Raw genomic sequence first — 20,062 nt, forward strand, 5'->3', positions numbered from 1 at the left:
TGATATTTGGAAGCCCATAGAGGGCTATGGTGAAAAAGGAAATATCCTCAGATGAAATCTGGAAAGAAGATTTCAGTGAAACTGCTTAGTGTTCTGTTAATTCATCTCACAGAGTTACATCTCTATTTCGTGGATCTCTTTGCTAGCCTTATTTCTGTGGAATCTGAGAACAGATATTTCGGATCCCTTTGAAGACTATAGGGCCAAAGGAAATATCCTCCGATAACAAAGAGAAAGAAGCTTTCTGAGAAACTTCTTTGTGTTCTGTGAAATCATCTCACAGAGTTACAGCTTTCCCCTCAAGAAGCCTTTCGCTAAGACAGTTCTTGTGGAATTGGCAAAGTGATATTTGGAAGCCCATAGAGGGCTATGGTGAAAAAGGAAATATCCTCAGATGAAATCTGGAAAGAAGCTTTCTGAGAAACTGCTCTGTGATGTGTGACTTCCACTCACAGAGTTACATCTGTATTTCGTGGATCTCTTTGCTAGCCTGTTTTCTGTGGAATCTGAGAAGAGATATTTCGGATCCCTTTGAAGACTCTAGGGCCAAAGGAAATATCCTCCGATAACAAAGAGAAAGAAGCTTTCTGAGAAACTTCTTTGTGTTCTATGAAATCATCTCACAGAGTTACATCTTTCCCCTCAAGAAGCCTTTGGCTAAGACAGTTCTTGTGGAATTGGCAAAGTGATATTTGGATGCCCATAGAGGGCTATGGTGAAAAAGGAAATATCCTCAGATGAAATCTGGAAAGAATCTTTCTGAGAAACTGCTTACTGTTCTGTTAATTCATCTCACAGAGTTACATCTGTATTTCGTGGATTTCTTTGCTAGCCTTATTTCTGTGGAAACTGAGAACAGATATTTCGGATCCCTTTGAAGAGTATAGCGCCAAAGGAAATATCCTCTGATAACAAAGAGAAAGAAGCTTTCTGAGAAACTTCTTTGTGTTCTGTGAAATCATCTCACAGAGTTACAGCTTTCCCTTCAAGAAGCCTTTCGCTAAGACAGTTCTTGTGGAATTTGCAAAGTGATATTTGGAAGCCCATAGAGGGCTGTGGTGAAAAAGGAAACATCCTCAGATGAAATCTGGAAAGAAGATTTCAGAGAAACTGCTCTGTGATGTGTGACTTCCACTCACAGAGATACATCTGTATTTCGTGGATCTCTTTGCTAGCCTTATTTCTGTGGAATCTGAGAAAAGATATTTCGGATCCCTTTGAAGACTATAGGGCCAAATGAAATATCCTCTGATAACAAAGAGAAAGAAGCTTTCTGACAAACTTCTTTGTGTTCTGTGAAATCATCTCACAGAGTTACAGCTTTCCCCTCAAGAAACCTTTCGCTAAGACAGTTCTTGTGGAATTGGCAAAGTGATATTTGGAAGCATATAGAGGGCTATGGTGAAAAAGGAAATATCCTCAGATGAAATCTGGAAAGAAGCTTTCTGAGAAACTGCTCTGTGATGTGTGACTTCCACTCACAGAGTTACATCTGTATTTCATGGATCTCTTCGCTAGCCTTATTTCTGTGTAATCTGAGAACTAATATTTCGGATCCCTTTGAAGACTATAGGGCCAAAGGAAATATCCTCCGATAACAAAGAGAAAGAAGCTTTCTGAGAAACTTCTTTGTGTTTTATGAAATCATCTCACAGAGTTACATCTTTCCCCTCAAGAAGCCTTTGGCTAAGACAGTTCTTGTGGAATTGGCAAAGTGATATTTGGAAGCCCTTAGAGGGCTATGGTGAAAAAGGAAATATCCTCAGATGAAATCTGGAAAGAAGATTTCAGAGAAACTGCTTAGTGTTCTGTTAATTCATCTCACAGAGTTACATCTCTATTTCGTGGATCTCTTTGCTAGCCTTATTTCTGTGGAATCTGACAAAAGATATTTCGGATCCCTTTGAAGACTATAGGGCCAAAGGAAATATCCTCCGATAACAAAGAGAAAGAAACTTTCTGACAAACTTCTTTGTGTTCTGTGAAATCATCTCACAGAGTTACAGCATTCCCCTCAAGAAGCCTTTCACTAAGACTGTTCTTGTGGTATTGGCAAACTGATATTTGGAAGCCCATAGAGGGCTATGGTGAAAAAGGAAATATCCTCAGATGAAATCTGGAAAGAAGCTTTCTGAGAAACTGCTTAGTGTTCTGTTAATTCATCTCACAGAGTTACATCTGTATTTCGTGGATCTCTTTGCTAGCCTTATTTCTGTGGAATCTGAGAAAAGATATTTCGGATCCCATTGAAGACTATAGGGCCAAATGAAATATCCTCTGATAACAAAGAGAAAGAAGCTTTCTGAGAAACTTCTTTGTGTTCTGTGAAATCATCTCACAGAGTTACAGCTTTCCCCTCAAGAAACCTTTCGCTAAGACAGTTCTTGTGGAATTGGCAAAGTGATATTTGGAAGCCCATAGAGGACTATGGTGAAAAAGGAAATATCCTCAGATGAAATCTGGAAAGAAGCTTTCTGAGAAACTGCTCTGTGAAGTGTGACTTCCACTCACAGAGTTACATCTGTATTTCGTGGATCACTTTGCTAGCCTTATTTCTGTGTAATCTGAGAACAGATATTTCGGATCCCTTTGAAGACTATGGGGACAAAGGAAATATCCTCCGATAACAAAGAGAAAGAAGCTTTCTGAGAAACTTCTTTGTGTTCTGTGAAATCATCTCACAGAGTTACAGCTTTCCCCTCAAGAAGCCTTTCGCTAAGACAGTTCTTGTGGAATTGGCAAAGTGATATTTGGAAGCCCATAGAGGGCTATGGTGAAAAAGGAAATATCCTCAGATGAAATCTGGAAAGAAGCTTTCTGAGAAACTGCTTAGTGTTCTTTTAATTCATCTCAGAGAGTTACATCTGTATGTCGTGGATCTCTTTGCTAGCCTGTTTTCTGTGGAATCAGAGAACAGATATTTCGGATCCCTTTGAAGACTACAGGGCCAAAGGAAATATCCTTCGATAACAAAGAGAAAGAAGCTTTCTGAGAAACTTCTTTGTGTTCTGTGATATCATCTCACAGAGTTACAGCTTTCTCCTCAAGAAGCCTTTCGCTAAGACAGTTCTTGTGGAATTGGCAAAGTGATATTTGGAAGCCCATAGAGGGCTATGGTGAAAAAGGAAATATCCTCAGATAAAATCTGGAAAGAAGCTTTCTGAGAAACTGCTCTGTGATGTGTGACTTCCACACACAGAGTTACATCTGTATTTCGTGGATCTCTTTGCTAGCCTTTTTTCTGTGGAATCTGAGAACAGATATTTCGGATCCCTTTGAAGACTTTAGGGTCAAAGGAAATATCCTCCGATAACAAAGAGAAAGAAGCTTTCTGAGAAACTTCTTTGTGTTCTGTGAAATCATCTCACAGAGATACAGCTTTCCCCTCAAGAAGCCTTTCGCTAAGACAGTTCTTGTGGAATTGGCAATGTGATATTTGGAAGCCCATAGAGGGCTATGGTGAAAAAGGAAATATCCTCAAATGAAATCTGGAAAGAAGCTTTCTGAGAAACTGCTCTGTGATGTCTGACTTCCACTCACAGAGGTACATCTGTATTTCGTGGATCTCTTTTCTAGTCTTATTTCTGTGGAATCTGAGAACAGATATTTCGGATCCCTTTGAAGACTATAGGGCCAAAGGAAATATCCTCCGATAACAAAGAGAAAGAAGCTTTCTGAGAAACTTCTTTGTGTTCTGTGAAATCATCTCACAGAGTTACAGCTTTCCCCTCAAGAAGCCTTTCGGTAAGACAGTTCTTGTGGAATTGGCAAAGTGATATTTGGAAGCCCAAGGAGGGCTATGTTGAAAAAGGAAATATCCTCAGATGAAATCTGGAAAGAAGCTTTCTGAGAAACTGCTCTGTGATGTGTGACTTCCACTCACAGAGTTACATCTGTATTTCGTGGATCTCTTTGCTAGCCTTTTTTCTGTGGAATCTGAGAACAGATATTTCGGATCCCTTTGAAGACTTTAGGGTCAAAGGAAATATCCTCCGATAACAAAGAGAAAGAAGCTTTCTGAGAAACTTCTTTGTGTTCTGTGAAATCATCTCACAGAGTTACAGCTTTCCCCTCAAGAAGCCTTTCGCTAAGACAGTACTTGTGGAATTGGTAAAATGATATTTGGAAGCCCATAGAGGGCTATGGTGAAAAAGGAAATATCCTCAGATGAAATCTGGAAAGAAGCTTTCTGAGAAACTGCTCTGTGATGTCTGACTTCCACTCACAGAGTTACATCTGTATTTCGTGGATCTCTTTGCTAGTCTTATTTCTGTGGAATCTGAGAACAGATATTTCGGATCCCTTTGAAGACTATAGGGCCAAAGGAAATATCCTCCGATAACAAAGAGAAAGAAGCTTTCTGACAAACTTCTTTGTGTTCTGTGAAATCAACTCACAGAGTTAAAGCTTTCCCCTCCTGAAGTTTTTCGCTAAGACAGTTCTTGTGGAATTGGCAAAGTGATATTTGGAAGCCCATAGAGGGCTATGGTGAAAAAGAAAATATCCTAAGATGAAATCTGGAAAGAAGCTTTCTGAGAAACTGCTCTGTGATGTGTGACTTCCGCTCACAGAGTTACATCTGTATTTCGTGGATCTCTTTGCTCGCCTTATTTCTGTGGAATCTGAGAACAGATATTTCGGATCCCTTTGAAGACTATAGGGCCAAAGGAAATATCCTCCGATAACAAAGAGAAAGAAGCTTTCTGACAAACTTCTTTGTGTTCTGTGAAATCATCTCACAGAGTTACAGCTTTCCCTTCAAGAAGCCTTTCACTAAGACAGTTCTTGTGGAATTGGCAAAGTGATATTTGGAAGCCCATAGAAGGCTATGCTGAAAAAGGAAATATCCTCAGATGAAATCTGGAAAGAAGCTTTCTGAGAAACTGCTTAGTGTTCTGTTAATTCATCTCACAGAGTTACATCTGTATTTCGTGGATCTCTTTGCTAGCCTTATTTCTGTGGAATCTGAGAACAGATATTTCGGATCCCTTTGAAGACTATAGGGCCAAAGGAAATATCCTCCGATAACAAAGAGAAAGAAGCTTTCTGAGAAACTTCTTTGTGTTCTGTGAAATCATCTCACAGAGTTACAGCTTTCCCCTCAAGAAGCCTTTTACTAAGATACTTCTTGTCGTATTGGCAAAGTGATATTTGGAAGCCCATAGAGGGCTATGGTGAAAAAGTAAATATCCTCAGATGAAATCTGCAGAGAAGCTTTCTGAGAAACTGCTCTGTGATGTGTGACTTCCACTCACAGAGTTACTTCTGTATGTGGTGGATCTCTTTGCTAGCCTTATTTCTGTGGAATATGAGAACAGATATTTCGGATCCCTTTGAAGACTATGGGGACCAAGGAAATATCCTCCGTTAAGAAAGAGAAAGAAGCTTTCTGAGAAACTTCTTTGTGTTCTGTGAAATCATCTCACAGAGTTAAAGCTTTTCCCTCAAGAAGCCTTTCGCTAAGACAGTTCTTGTGGAATTGGCAAAGTGATATTTGGAAGCCCATAGAGGGCTACAGTGAAAAAGGAAATATCGTCAAATGGAATTTGGAAAGAAGCTTTCTGAGAAACTGCTCTGTGATGTGTGACTTCCACTCACAGAGTTACATCTGCATTTCGTGGATCTCTTTGCTAGCCTTATTTCTGTGGAATCTGAGAACAGATATTTCGGATCCCTTTGAAGACTATAGGGCCCAAGGAAATATCCTCCGATAACAAAGAGAAAGAAGCTTACTGACAAACTTATTGTCTTCTGTGAAATCATCTCACAGAGTTACAGCTTTCCCCTCAAGAATCCTTTCGCTAAGACAGTTCTTGTGGAATTGGCAAAGTGATATTTGGAAGAACATAGAGGGCTATGGTGAAAAAGGAAATATCCTCAGATGAAATCTGGAAAGAAGATTTCAGAGAAACTGCTCTGTGATGTGTGACTTCCACTCACAGAGTTACATCTGTATTTCGTGGATCTCTTTGCTAGCCTTATTTCTGTGGAATCTGAGAAGAGATATTTCGGATCCCTTTGAAGACTATAGGGCCAAAGGAAATATCCTCCGATAACAAAGAGAAAGAAGCTTTCTGAGGAACTTATTTGTGTTCTGTGATATCATCTCACAGAGTTACAGCTTTCCCCTCAAGAAGCCTTTCGCTAAGACAGTTCTTGTGGAATTGGCAAAGTGATATTTGGAAGCCCATAGAGGGCTATGGTGAAAAAGGAAATATCCTCAGATGAAATCTGGAAAGAACCTTTCTGAGAAACTGCTCTGTGATGTGTGACTTCCACTCACAGAGTTACATCTGTATTTCGTGGATGTCTTTGCTAGCCTTATTTCTGTGGAAACTGAGAACAGATATTTCGGATCATTTTGAAGACTATAGGGCCAAAGGAAATATCCTCTGATAACAAAGAGAAAGAAGCTTTCTGAGAAACTTCTTTGTGTTCTGTGAAATCATCTCACAGAGTTACAGCTTTCCCCTCAAGAAGCCTTTCGCTAAGACAGTTCTTGTGGAATTGGCAAAGTGATATTTGGAAGCCCATAGAGGACTATGGTGAAAAAGAAAATACCCTCAGATGAAATCTGGAAAGAAGCATTCTGAGAAACTGCTTAGTGTTCTGTTAATTCATCTCACAGAGTTACATCTGTATTTCGTGGATCTCTTTGCTAGCCTTGTTTCTGTGGAATCTGAGAACAGATATTTCGGATCCCTTTGAAGACTATAGGGCCAAAGGAAATATCCTCCGATAACAAAGAGAAAGAAGCTTTCTGAGAAACTTCTTTGTGTTCTGTGAAATCATCTCATAGAGTTACAGCTTTCCCCTCAAGAAGCCTTTCACTAAGACAGTTCTTGTGGTATTGGCAAAGTGATATTTGGAAGCCCGTAGAGGGCTATGGTGAAAAAGGAAATATCCTCAGATGAAATCTGGAAAGAAGCTTTCTGAGAAACTGCTCTGTGATGTGTGACTTCCACTCACAGAGTTACATCTCTATTTCGTGGATCTCTTTGCTAGCCTTATTTCTGTGGAATCTGAGAACAGATATTTCGGATCCCTTGGAATATTATTGGGCCAAAGGAAATATCCTACGATAACAAAGAGAAAGAAGCTTTCTGAGAAACTTCTTTGTGTTCTGTGAAATCATCTCACAGAGTTACAGCTTTCCCCTCAAGAAGCCTTTGGCTAAGACAGTTCTTGTGGAATTGGCAAGGTATATTTGGAAGCCCATAGAGGGCTATGGTGAAAAAGGAAATATCCTCAGATGAAATCTGGAAAGAAGCTTTCTGAGAAACTGCTTCATGTTCTGCTAATTCATCTCACAGAGTTTCATCTGTATTTCGTGGATCTCTTTGCTAGCCTTATTTCTGTGGAATCTGAGAACTGATATTTCGTATCCCTTTGAAGACTAAAGGGCCAAAGGAAATATCCTCCAATTACAAAGAGAAAGAAGCTTTCTGAGAAACTTCTTTGTTTTCTGTGATATCATCTCACAGAGTTACAGCTTTCCCCTCAAGAAGCCTTTCGCTAAGACACTTCTTGTGGAATTGGCAAAGTGATATTTGGAAGCCCATAGAGGGCTATGGTGAAAAAGGAAATATCCTCAGATGAAATCTGGAAAGAAGCTTTCTGAGAAACTGCTCTGTGATGTGTGACTTCCACTCACAAAGTTACATCTCTATTTCGTGGATCTCTTTGCTAGTCTTATTACTGTGGAATCTGAGAACAGATATTTCGGATCCCTTTGAAGACTGTGGGGACAAAGGAAATATCCTCCGATAACAAAGAGAAAGAAGCTTTCTGAGAAACTTCTTTGTGTTCTGTGAAATCATCTCACAGAGTTAAAGCTTTCCCCTCAAGAAGCCTTTCGCTAAGACAGTTCTTGTGGAATTGGCAAAGTGATATTTGGAAGCCCAAGGAGGGCTATGTTGAAAAAGGAAATATCCTCAGATGAAATCTGGAAAGAAGCTTTCTGAGAAACTGCTCTGTGATGTGTGACTTCCACTCACAGAGTTACATCTGTATTTCGTGGATCTCTTTGCTAGCCTTTTTTCTGTGGAATCTGAGAACAGATATTTCGGATCCCTTTGAAGACTTTAGGGTCAAAGGAAATATCCTCCGATAACAAAGAGAAAGAAGCTTTCTGAGAAACTTCTTCGTGTTCTGTGAAATCATCTCACAGAGTTACAGCTTTCCCCTCAAGAAGCCTTTCGCTAAGACAGTACTTGTGGAATTGGTAAAATGATATTTGGAAGCCCATAGAGGGCTATGGTGAAAAAGGAAATATCCTCCGATGAAATCTGGAAAGAAGCTTTCTGAGAAACTGCTCTGTGATGTCTGACTTCCACTCACAGAGTTACATCTGTATTTCGTGGATCTCTTTGCTAGTCTTATTTCTGTGGAATCTGAGAACAGATATTTCGGATCCCTTTGAAGACTATAGGGCCAAAGGAAATATCCTCCGATAACAAAGAGAAAGAAGCTTTCTGACAAACTTCTTTGTGTGCTGTGAAATCAACTCACAGAGTTAAAGCTTTCCCCTCCTGAAGTTTTTCGCTAAGACAGTTCTTTTGGAATTGGCAAAGTGATATTTGGAAGCCCATAGAGGGCTATGGTGAAAAAGAAAATATCCTCAGATGAAATCTGGAAAGAAGCTTTCTGAGAAACTGCTCTGTGATGTGTGACTTCCGCTCACAGAGTTACATCTGTATTTCGTGGATCTCTTTGCTCGCCTTATTTCTGTGGAATCTGAGAACAGATATTTCGGATCCCTTTGAAGACTATAGGGCCAAAGGAAATATCCTCCGATAACAAAGAGAAAGAAGCTTTCTGAGAAACTTATTTGTGTTCTGTGATATCATCTCACAGAGTTACAGCTTTCCCCTCAAGAAGCCTTTCGCTAAGACAGTTCTTGTGGAATTGGCAAAGTGATATTTGGAAGCCCATAGAGGGCTATGGTGAAAAAGGAAATATCCTCAGATGAAATCTGGAAAGAACCTTTCTGAGAAACTGCTCTGTGATGTGTGACTTCCACTCACAGAGTTACATCTGTATTTCGTGGATGTCTTTGCTAGCCTTATTTCTGTGGAAACTGAGAACAGATATTTCGGATCATTTTGAAGACTATAGGGCCAAAGGAAATATCCTCTGATAACCAAGAGAAAGAAGCTTTCTGAGAAACTTCTTTGTGTTCTGTGAAATCATCTCACAGAGTTACGGCTTTCCCCTCAAGAAGCCTTTCGCTAAGACAGTTCTTGTGGAATTGGCAAAGTGATATTTGGAAGCCCATAGAGGACTATGGTGAAAAAGAAAATACCCTCAGATGAAATCTGGAAAGAAGCATTCTGAGAAACTGCTTAGTGTTCTGTTAATTCATCTCACAGAGTTACATCTGTATTTCGTGGATCTCTTTGCTAGCCTTGTTTCTGTGGAATCTGAGAACAGATATTTCGGATCCCTTTGAAGACTATATGGCCAAAGGAAATATCCTCCGATAACAAAGAGAAAGAAGCTTTCTGAGAAACTTCTTTGTGTTCTGTGAAATCATCTCACAGAGTTACAGCTTTCCCCTCAAGAAGCCTTTCACTAAGACAGTTCTTGTGGTATTGGCAAAGTGATATTTGGAAGCCCATAGAGGGCTATGGTGAAAAAGGAAATATCCTCAGATGAAATCTGGAAAGACGCTTTCTGAGAAACTGCTCTGTGATGTGTGACTTCCACTCACAGAGTTACATCTCTATTTCGTGGATCTCTTTGCTAGCCTTATTTCTGTGGAATCTGAGAACAGATATTTCGGATCCCTTGGAATATTATTGGGCCAAAGGAAATATCCTACGATAACAAAGAGAAAGAAGCTTTCTGAGAAACTTCTTTGTGTTCTGTGAAATCATCTCACAGAGTTACAGCTTTCCCCTCAAGAAGCCTTTGGCTAAGACAGTTCTTGTGGAATTGGCAAGGTATATTTGGAAGCCCATAGAGGGCTATGGTGAAAAAGGAAATATCCTCAGATGAAATCTGGAAAGAAGCTTTCTGAGAAACTGCTTCATGTTCTGCTAATTCATCTCACAGAATTTCATCTGTATTTCGTGGATCTCTTTGCTAGCCTTATTTCTGTGGAATCTGAGAACTGATATTTCGTATCCCTTTGAAGACTATAGGGCCAAAGGAAATATCCTCCAATTACAAAGAGAAAGAAGCTTTCTGAGAAACTTCTTTGTTTTCTGTGATATCATCTCACAGAGTTACAGCTTTCCCCTCAAGAAGCCTTTCGCTAAGACACTTCTTGTGGAATTGGCAAAGTGATATTTGGAAGCCCATAGAGGGCTATGGTGAAAAAGGAAATATCCTCAGATGAAATCTGGAAAGAAGCTTTCTGAGAAACTGCTCTGTGATGTGTGACTTCCACTCACAAAGTTACACCTCTATTTCGTGGATCTCTTTGCTAGTCTTATTACTGTGGAATCTGAGAACAGATATTTCGGATCCCTTTGAAGACTGTGGGGACAAAGGAAATATCCTCCGATAACAAAGAGAAAGAAGCTTTCTGAGAAACTTCTTTGTGTTCTGTGAAATCATCTCACAGAGTTAAAGCTTTCCCCTCAAGAAGCCTTTCACTAAGACAGTTCTTGTGGAATTGGCAAAGTGATATTTGGAAGCCCATAGAGGGCTATGGTGAAAAAGGAAATATCCTCAGATGAAATCTGGAAAGAAGATTTCAGAGAAACTGCTTAGTGTTCTGTTAATTCATCTCACAGAGTTACATCTGTATTTCGTGGATCTCTTTGCTAGCCTTATTTCTGTGGAATCTGAGAACAGATATTTCGGATCCCTTTGAAGACTATAGCGCCAAAGGAAATATCCTCTGATAACAAAGAGAAAGAAGCTTTCTGAGAAACTTCTTTGTGTTCTGTGAAATCATCTGACAGAGTTACAGCTTTCCCTTCAAGAAGCCTTTCGCTAAGACAGTTCTTGTGGAATTGGCAAAGTGATATTTGGAAGCCCATAGAGGGCTATGGTGAAAAAGGAAATATCCTCAGATGAAATCTGGAAAGAAGATTTCAGTGAAACTGCTTAGTGTTCTGTTAATTCATCTCACAGAGTTACATCTCTATTTCGTGGATCTCTTTGCTAGCCTTATTTCTGTGGAATCTGAGAAGAGATATTTCGGATCCCTTTGAAGACTATAGGGCCAAAGGAAATATCCTCCGATAACAAAGAGAAAGAAGCTTTCTGAGAAACTTCTTTGTGTTCTGTGAAATCATCTCACAGAGTTACAGCTTTCCCCTCAAGAAACCTTTCGCTAAGACAGTTCTTGTGGAATTGGCAAAGTGATATTTGGAAGCATATAGAGGGCTATGGTGAAAAAGGAAATATCCTCAGATGAAATCTGGAAAGAAGCTTTCTGAGAAACTGCTCTGTGATGTGTGACTTCCACTCACAGAGTTACATCTGTATTTCGTGGATCTCTTTGCTAGCCTGTTTTCTGTTGAATCTGAGAACAGATATTTCGGATCCCTTTGAAGACTCTAGGGCCAAAGGAAATATCCTCCGATAACAAAGAGAAAGAAGCTTTCTGAGAAACTTCTTTGTGTTCTATGAAATCATCTCACAGAATTACATCTTTCCCCTCAAGAAGCCTTTGGCTAAGACAGTTCTTGTGGAATTGGCAAAGTGATATTTGGATGCCCATAGAGGGCTATGGTGAAAAAGGAAATATCCTCAGATGAAATCTGGAAAGAATCTTTCTGAGAAACTGCTTACTGTTCTGTTAATTCATCTCACAGAGTTACATCTGTATTTCGTGGATTTCTTTGCTAGCCTTATTTCTGTGGAAACTGAGAACAGATATTTCGGATCCCTTTGAAGAGTATAGCGCCAAAGGAAATATCCTCTGATAACAAAGAGAAAGAAGCTTTCTGAGAAACTTCTTTGTGTTCTGTGAAATCATCTCACAGAGTTACAGCTTTCCCTTCAAGAAGCCTTTCGCTAAGACAGTTCTTGTGGAATTTGCAAAGTGATATTTGGAAGCCCATAGAGGGCTATGGTGAAAAAGGAAACATCCTCAGATGAAATCTGGAAAGAAGATTTCAGAGAAACTGCTCTGTGATGTGTGACTTCCACTCACAGAGATACATCTGTATTTCGTGGATCTCTTTGCTAGCCTTATTTCTGTGGAATCTGAGAAAAGATATTTCGGATCCCTTTGAAGACTATAGGGCCAAATGAAATATCCTCTGATAACAAAGAGAAAGAAGCTTTCTGACAAACTTCTTTGTGTTCTGTGAAATCATCTCACAGAGTTACAGCTTTCCCCTCAAGAAACCTTTCGCTAAGACAGTTCTTGTGGAATTGGCAAAGTGATATTTGGAAGCATATAGAGGGCTATGGTGAAAAAGGAAATATCCTCAGATGAAATCTGGAAAGAAGCTTTCTGAGAAACTGCTCTGTGATGTGTGACTTCCACTCACAGAGTTACATCTGTATTTCATGGATCTCTTTGCTAGCCTTATTTCTGTGTAATCTGAGAACTAATATTTCGGATCCCTTTGAAGACTATAGGGCCAAAGGAAATATCCTCCGATAACAAAGAGAAAGAAGCTTTCTGAGAAACTTCTTTGTGTTTTATGAAATCATCTCACAGAGTTACATCTTTCCCCTCAAGAAGCCTTTGGCTAAGACAGTTCTTGTGGAATTGGCAAAGTGATATTTGGAAGCCCTTAGAGGGCTATGGTGAAAAAGGAAATATCCTCAGATGAAATCTGGAAAGAAGATTTCAGAGAAACTGCTTAGTGTTCTGTTAATTCATCTCACAGAGTTACATCTCTATTTCGTGGATCTCTTTGCTAGCCTTATTTCTGTGGAATCTGACAAAAGATATTTCGGATCCCTTTGAAGACTATAGGGCCAAAGGAAATATCCTCCGATAACAAAGAGAAAGAAACTTTCTGACAAACTTCTTTGTGTTCTGTGAAATCATCTCACAGAGTTACAGCATTCCCCTCAAGAAGCCTTTCACTAAGACTGTTCTTGTGGTATTGGCAAACTGATATTTGGAAGCCCATAGAGGGCTATGGTGAAAAAGGAAATATCCTCAGATGAAATCTGGAAAGAAGCTTTCTGAGAAACTGCTTAGTGTTCTGTTAATTCATCTCACAGAGTTACATCTGTATTTCGTGGATCTCTTTGCTAGCCTTATTTCTGTGGAATCTGAGAACAGATATTTCGGATCCCATTGAAGACTATAGGGCCAAATGAAATATCCTCTGATAACAAAGAGAAAGAAGCTTTCTGAGAAACTTCTTTGTGTTCTGTGAAATCATCTCACAGAGTTACAGCTTTCCCCTCAAGAAACCTTTCGCTAAGACAGTTCTTGTGGAATTGGCAAAGTGATATTTGGAAGCCCATAGAGGACTATGGTGAAAAAGGAAATATCCTCAGATGAAATCTGGAAAGAAGCTTTCTGAGAAACTGCTCTGTGAAGTGTGACTTCCACTCACAGAGTTACATCTGTATTTCGTGGATCACTTTGCTAGCCTTATTTCTGTGTAATCTGAGAACAGATATTTCGGATCCCTTTGAAGACTATGGGGACAAAGGAAATATCCTCCGATAACAAAGAGAAAGAAGCTTTCTGAGAAACTTCTTTGTGTTCTGTGAAATCATCTCACAGAGTTACAGCTTTCCCCTCAAGAAGCCTTTCGCTAAGACAGTTCTTGTGGAATTGGCAAAGTGATATTTGGAAGCCCATAGGGGGCTATGGTGAAAAAGGAAATATCCTCAGATGAAATCTGGAAAGAAGCTTTCTGAGAAACTGCTTAGTGTTCTTTTAATTCATCTCAGAGAGTTACATCTGTATGTCGTGGATCTCTTTGCTAGCCTGTTTTCTGTGGAATCTGAGAACAGATATTTCGGATCCCTTTGAAGACTACAGGGCCAAAGGAAATATCCTTCGATAACAAAGAGAAAGAAGCTTTCTGAGAAACTTCTTTGTGTTCTGTGATATCATCTCACAGAGTTACAGCTTTCTCCTCAAGAAGCCTTTCGCTAAGACAGTTCTTGTGGAATTTGCAAAGTGATATTTGGAAGCCCATAGAGGGCTATGGTGAAAAAGGAAATATCCTCAGATAAAATCTGGAAAGAAGCTTTCTGAGAAACTGCTCTGTTATGTGTGACTTCCACACACAGAGTTACATCTGTATTTCGTGGATCTCTTTGCTAGCCTTTTTTCTGTGGAATCTGAGAACAGATATTTCGGATCCCTTTGAAGACTTTAGGGTCAAAGGAAATATCCTCCGATAACAAAGAGAAAGAAGCTTTCTGAGAAACTTCTTTGTGTTCTGTGAAATCATCTCACAGAGATACAGCTTTCCCCTCAAGAAGCCTTTCGCTAAGACAGTTCTTGTGGAATTGGCAATGTGATATTTGGAAGCCCATAGAGGGCTATGGTGAAAAAGGAAATATCCTCAAATGAAATCTGGAAAGAAGCTTTCTGAGAAACTGCTCTGTGATGTCTGACTTCCACTCACAGAGTTACATCTGTATTTCGTGGATCTCTTTGCTAGTCTTATTTCTGTGGAATCTGAGAACAGATATTTCGGATCCCTTTGAAGACTATAGGGCCAAAGGAAATATCCTCCGATAACAAAGAGAAAGAAGCTTTCTGAGAAACTTCTTTGTGTTCTGTGAAATCATCTCACAGAGTTACAGCTTTCCCCTCAAGAAGCCTTTCGCTAAGACAGTTCTTGTGGAATTGGCAAAGTGATATTTGGAAGCCCAAGGAGGGCTATGTTGAAAAAGGAAATATCCTCAGATGAAATCTGGAAAGAAGCTTTCTGAGAAACTGCTCTGTGATGTGTGACTTCCACTCACAGAGTTACATCTGTATTTCGTGGATCTCTTTGCTAGCCTTTTTTCTGTGGAATCTGAGAACAGATATTTCGGATCCCTTTGAAGACTTTAGGGTCAAAGGAAATATCCTCCGATAACAAAGAGAAAGAAGCTTTCTGAGAAACTTCTTCGTGTTCTGTGAAATCATCTCACAGAGTTACAGCTTTCCCCTCAAGAAGCCTTTCGCTAAGACAGTACTTGTGGAATTGGTAAAATGATATTTGGAAGCCCATAGAGGGCTATGGTGAAAAAGGAAATATCCTCAGATGAAATCTGGAAAGAAGCTTTCTGAGAAACTGCTCTGTGATGTCTGACTTCCACTCACAGAGTTACATCTGTATTTCGTGGATCTCTTTGCTAGTCTTATTTCTGTGGAATCTGAGAACAGATATTTCGGATCCCTTTGAAGACTATAGGGCCAAAGGAAATATCCTCCGATAACAAAGAGAAAGAAGCTTTCTGACAAACTTCTTTGTGTTCTGTGAAATCAACTCACAGAGTTAAAGCTTTCCCCTCCTGAAGTTTTTCGCTAAGACAGTTCTTGTGGAATTGGCAAAGTGATATTTGGAAGCCCATAGAGGGCTATGGTGAAAAAGAATATATCCTCAGATGAAATCTGGAAAGAAGCTTTCTGAGAAACTGCTCTGTGATGTGTGACTTCCGCTCACAGAGTTACATCTGTATTTCGTGGATCTCTTTGCTCGCCTTATTTCTGTGGAATCTGAGAACAGATATTTCGGATCCCTTTGAAGACTATAGGGCCAAAGGAAATATCCTCCGATAACAAAGAGAAAGAAGCTTTCTGACAAACTTCTTTGTGTTCTGTGAAATCATCTCACAGAGTTACAGCTTTCCCTTCAAGAAGCCTTTCACTAAGACAGTTCTTGTGGAATTGGCAAAGTGATATTTGGAAGCCCATAGAGGGCTATGCTGAAAAAGGAAATATCCTCAGATGAAATCTGGAAAGAAGCTTTCTGAGAAACTGCTTAGTGTTCTGTTAATTCATCTCACAGAGTTACATCTGTATTTCGTGGATCTCTTTGCTAGCCTTATTTCGTTGGAATCTGAGAACAGATATTTCGGATCCCTTTGAAGACTATAGGGCCAAAGGAAATATCCTCCGATAACAAAGAGAAAGAAGCTTTCTGAGAAACTTCTTTGTGTTCTGTGAAATCATCTCACAGAGTTACAGCTTTCCCCTCAAGAAGCCTTTTACTAAGATACTTCTTGTGGTATTGGCAAAGTGATATTTGGAAGCCCATAGAGGGCTATGGTGAAAAAGTAAATATCCTCAGATGAAATCTGCAGAGAAGCTTTCTGAGAAACTGCTCTGTGATGTGTGACTTCCACTCACAGAGTTACTTCTGTATGTGGTGGATCTCTTTGCTAGCCTTATTTCTGTGGAATATGAGAACAGATATTTCGGATCCCTTTGAAGACTATGGGGACCAAGGAAATATCCTCCGTTAAGAAAGAGAAAGAAGCTTTCTGAGAAACTTCTTTGTGTTCTGTGAAATCATCTCACAGAGTTAAAGCTTTTCCCTCAAGAAGCCTTTCGCTAAGACAGTTCTTGTGGAATTGGCAAAGTGATATTTGGAAGCCCATAGAGGGCTACAGTGAAAAAGGAAATATCGTCAAATGGAATTTGGAAAGAAGCTTTCTGAGAAACTGCTCTGTGATGTGTGACTTCCACTCACAGAGTTACATCTGCATTTCGTGGATCTCTTTGCTAGCCTTATTTCTGCGGAATCTGAGAACAGATATTTCGGATCCCTTTGAAGACTATAGGGCCCAAGGAAATATCCTCCGATAACAAAGAGAAAGAAGCTTACTGACAAACTTATTGTCTTCTGTGAAATCATCTCACAGAGTTACAGCTTTTCCCTCAAGAACCCTTTCGCTAAGACAGTTCTTGTGGAATTGGCAAAGTGATATTTGGAAGCCCATAGAGGGCTATGGTGAAAAAGGAAATATCCTCAGATGAAATCTGGAAAGAAGATTTCTGAGAAACTGCTGTGTGATGTGTGACTTCCACTCACAGAGTTACATCTGTATTTCGTGTATCTCTTTGCTAGCCTTATTTCTGTGGAATCTGAGAACAGATATTTTGGATCCCTTTGAAGAATATAGGGCCAAAGGAAATATCCTCCGATAACAAAGCGAAAGAAGCTTTCTGAGAAACATCTTTGTGTTCTGTGAAATCATCTCACAGAGTTACAGCTTTCCTCTGAAGAACCCTTTCGCTAAGACAGTTCTTGTGGAATTGGAAAAGTGATATTTGGAAGCCCATAGAGGGCTATGGTGAAAAAGGAAATATCCTCCGATGAAATCTGGAAAGAAGCTCTCTGAGAAACTGCTCTGTGATGTGTGACTTCCACTCACAGAGTTACATCTGTATTTCGTGGATCTCTTTGCTAGCCTTACTTCTGTGGAATCTGAGAACAGATATTTCGGATCCCTTTGAAGACTATAGGGCCAAAGGAAATATCCTCCGATAATAAATAGAAAGAAGCTTTCTGAGAAACTTCTTTGTGTTCTGTGAAATCATCTCACAGAGTTACAGCTTTCCCCTCAAGAAGCCTTTCGCTAAGACAGTTCTTGTGGAATTGGAAAAGTGATATTTGGAAGCCCATAGAGGGCTACGGTGAAAAAGGAAATATCCTCAGATGAAATCTTTAAAGAAGCTTTCTGAGAAACTGCTTAGTGTTCTGTTAATTCATCTCACCGAGTTACATCTGTATTTCGTGGATCTCTTTGCTAGCCTTATTTCTGTGGAATGTGAGAACAGATATTTCGGATCCCTTTGAAGACTATAGGTCCAAAGGAAATATCCTCCGATAACAAAGAGAAAGAAGCTTTCTGAGAAACTTCTTTGTGTTCTGTGAAATCATCTCACAGAGTTACAGCTTTCCCCTCAAGAAGCCTTTCGCTAAGACAGTTCTTGTGGAATTGGCAAAGTGATATTTGGAAGCCCATAGAGGGCTATGGTGAAAAAGGAAATATCCTCAGATGAAATCTGGAAAGAAGCTTTCCGAGAAACTGCTGTGTGATGTGTGACTTCCACTCACAGAGTTACATCTGTATTTCGTGGATCTCTTTGCTAGCCTTATTTCCGTGGAATCTGAGAACAGATATTTTGGATCCCTTTGAAGAATATAGGGACAAAGGAAATATCCTCCGATAACAAAGCGAAAGAAGCTTTCTGAGAAACTTCTTTGTGTTCTGTGAAATCATCTCACAGAGTTACAGCTTTCCTCTGAAGAACCCTTTCGCTAAGAAAGTTCTTGTGGAATTGGAAAAGTGATATTTGGAAGCCCACAGAGGGCTATGGTGAAAAAGGAAATATCCTCAGATGAAATCTGGAAAGAAGCTTTCTGAGAAACTGCTTAGTGTTCTGTTAATTCATCTCACGGAGTTACATCTGTATTACGTGGATCTCTTTGCTAGCCTTACTTCTGTGGAATCTGAGAACAGATATTTCGGATCCCTTTGAAGACTATAGGGCCATAGGAAATATCCTCCGATAACAAAGAGAAAGAAGCTTTCTGAGAAACTTCTTTGTGTTCTGTGAAATCAATTCACAGAGTTAGAGCTTTCCCCTCAAGAAGCCTTTCGCTAAGACAGTTCTTGTGGAATTGGCAAAGTGATATTTGGAAGCCCATAGAGGGCTATGTTGAAAAAGGAAATATCCTCCGATGAAATCTGGAAAGAAGCTTTCTGAGAAACTGCTTAGTGTTCTGTTAATTCATCTCACGGAGTTACATCTGTATTTCGTGTATCTCTTTGCTAGCCTTATTTCTGTGGAATCTGAGAACAGATATTTCGGATTCCTTTGAAGATATAGGGCCAAAGGAAATATCCTCCGATAACAAAGAGAAAGAAGCTTTCTGAGAAACTTCTTTGTGTTCTGTGAAATCATCTCACAGAGTTACAGCTTTCCCCTCAAGAAGCCTTTCGCTAAGACAGTTCTTGTGGAATTGGCAAAGTGATATTTGGAAGCCCATAGAGGGCTACAGTGAAAAAGGAAATATCGTCAAATGAAATTTGGAAAGAAGCTTTCTGAGAAACTGCTCTGTGATGTGTGACTTCCACTCACAGAGTTACATCTGTATTTCGTGGATCTCTTTGCTAGCCTTATTTCTGTGGAATCTGAGAACAGATATTTCGGATCCCTTTGAAGACTATATGGCCAAAGGAAATATCCTCCGATAACAAAGAGAAAGAAGCTTTCTGAGAAACTTCTTTGTGTTCTCTGAAATCATCTCACAGAGTTACAGCTTTTCCCTCAAGAACCCTTTCGATAAGACAGTTCTTGTGGAATTGGCAAAGTGATATTTGGAAGACCATAGAGGGCTACGGTGAAAAAGGAAATATCCTCCGATGAAATCTGGAAAGAAGCTCTCTGAGAAACTGCTCTGTGATGTGTGACTTCCACTCACAGAGTTACATCTGTATTTCGTGGATCTCTTTGCTAGCCTTATTTCTGTGGACTCTGAGAAGAGATATTTCGGATCCCTTTGAAGACTATGGGGACAAAGGAAATATCCTCCGATAACAAAGAGAAAGAGCTTTCTGAGAAACTTCTTTGTCTTCTGTGAAATCATCTCACCGACTTACACCTTTCCCCTCAAGAAGCTTTTCGCTAAGACAGTTCTTGTGGAATTGGCAAGGTGATAATTTGAAGCCCATAGACGGCTCTGGTGAAAAAGGAAATATCCTCAGATGAAATCTGGAAAGAAGCTTTCTGAGAAACTGCTTAGTGTTCTGTTAATTCATCTCACAGAGTTACATCTGTATTTCATGGATCTCTTTGCTAGCCTTATTTCTGTGGAATCTGAGAACAGATATTTCGGATCCCTTTGAAGACTATAGGGCCCAAGGAAATATCCTCCGATAACAAAGAGAAAGAAGCTTACTGACAAACTTATTGTCTTCTGTGAAATCATCTCACAGAGTTACAGCTTTTCCCTCAAGAACCTTTTCGCTAAGACAGTTCTTGTGGAATTGGCAAAGTGATATTTGGAAGCCCATAGAGGGCTATGGTGAAAAAGGAAATATCCTCAGATGAAATCTGGAAAGAAGCTTTCCGAGAAACTGCTGTGTGATGTGTGACTTCCACTCACAGAGTTACATCTGTATTTCGTGTATCTCTTTGCTAGCCTTATTTCCGTGGAATCTGAGAACAGAT

The sequence above is a fragment of the Macaca nemestrina genome, chromosome X (assembly GCF_043159975.1).
Source record: "Macaca nemestrina isolate mMacNem1 chromosome X, mMacNem.hap1, whole genome shotgun sequence".
NCBI lineage: Eukaryota > Metazoa > Chordata > Mammalia > Primates > Cercopithecidae > Macaca > Macaca nemestrina.